Source organism: Silene latifolia, chromosome 9 (assembly GCF_048544455.1).
Source record: "Silene latifolia isolate original U9 population chromosome 9, ASM4854445v1, whole genome shotgun sequence".
Classification (NCBI taxonomy): Eukaryota; Viridiplantae; Streptophyta; class Magnoliopsida; order Caryophyllales; family Caryophyllaceae; genus Silene; species Silene latifolia.
The window spans coordinates 129,157,423-129,158,968 of NC_133534.1; the positions used below are offsets into that span (position 1 = coordinate 129,157,423).

General features: G+C 39.1%; 1 non-coding gene across 1 annotated transcript; it reads left to right on the forward strand.

Moving 5' to 3' along the window:
* Positions 1–613: 613 nt before the first annotated feature.
* LOC141603346 (small nucleolar RNA R71) lies at positions 614–720 on the forward strand. Its single transcript, XR_012525228.1, has one exon. It is a non-coding gene; the product is annotated as a small nucleolar RNA R71 (small nucleolar RNA).
* The last annotated feature ends 826 nt before the right edge of the window (positions 721–1,546 follow it).

Below are 1,546 nucleotides of genomic sequence, written 5' to 3' on the forward strand. Positions count from 1 at the left end.
GTATGGAGTTTGATTTTGATAACCTTGGTTTTGGTTGTAAAAGGGTCTTTGATTTTGGTTTCTCATGGGAGGTGGGGTGTATGTTGGTTGAGGATTTTGAACATTTTGGCTGTTGTATGAGATATTTGGGTGGAATTTGGTGTTTTTATTGTAATAGTTGGAATAAGGGGTACCACTTTTGTATGCTTGAAAAGCATTCACTTGCTCATTTGTTCCCCTACATTCACTTTGGTCATGTCCCAAAGTTCCACAATTCTCACATATCCCACTTGGGATTGATGAAGATGCCACCATGGCATTAACATGATGCTTTGGTGATTTTGAGGCTTCTTCAAGCTTAGCCATAGCCTTCTCAAACTTCAAGTTGATGGTATCAATATGAGCACTAAGTTGAGCACCCAATTGAGTAATAGAGTCCACTTCATGCTTTCCTCCTCTAGTAGCCTTGCGAGGTCTACTATATTGTGAATTATGGACCGGCATTTCCTCAATCTTATTCCAAGTTTGATTATCGTCAACTTCAGTGAACATAGCATTTGATCCCATGTTGAGAATGTTTCTTGAGTCTTTATAAAGACCATTCCAAAATTGTTGTACCAAGAACCAATCGCTAAGTCCATGATGAGGACATGAGCGACAAATTCCTTTGAATCGTTCCCAAGCTTCATACAAAGATTCTTCGTCCCTTTGCTTAAAACCCGTAATTTGAGCTCTTACCATGTTAGTCTTTTCCGGAGGGTAGAATTTTTTATAAAAAGCTAGAGCCAACTTCTTCCAAGAGTCAATTCTAAGAGTAGCCTTATCAAGGCTTTTCAACCATTGTTTCGCGGTGCCAATTAGAGAAAAAGGAAATAGGACCCATCGAATTTGGTCTTGAGTCACTCCGGTTTATGAAATCGCATCACAACAGTCACACAAATTTTCCATGTGGGAATGAGGGTCTTCACTAGGCATCCCCCCAAATTGGCTTCTTTCGACTAATTGGAAAAATGCGGATTTTACAATGAAATTTCCGGTTAAGTGTTGTGGTGTGGGAGTACCATTGAGTAGGTTCTCCTCGGTTGGTACGGAATGTGATGAAAACTTAGGCATTGTGGGTTGATTGTGTGATTGATTTTGTGTTGGGTTCTCCTCACCTTCTCTTGCAAAAGGGTTGATAAACTCAATAGTGTTTGGTTGAATATCTACAACCTCACCAATACCTCTCAAAGTATTTATAGCAAGTCTTCTATTGGTTGTCAAAGTCCTTTCAATTTCGTGATCAATGGGTAACAAGTTACCTTGTGATCTTCTAGACATGCAAAATATCAAACAACTCGAAAACAATTAGAACAAACCTTAAGGAGTTTTACTTCCCCAAGGCAAAGAAAGACACAACTAATAACAATAAAAGAAAATCAAATCAAGTTAACACCGTCCCCGACAACGGCGCCATTTTTGGTAGGGTCGCTTTCTTAGCTTAGATTTCGGTTACTTGTCATTGGGAGCACCTAGACCAAAACAATATTTATAACTTCACAAACAACTCTACTACTAGTAAAGAGGT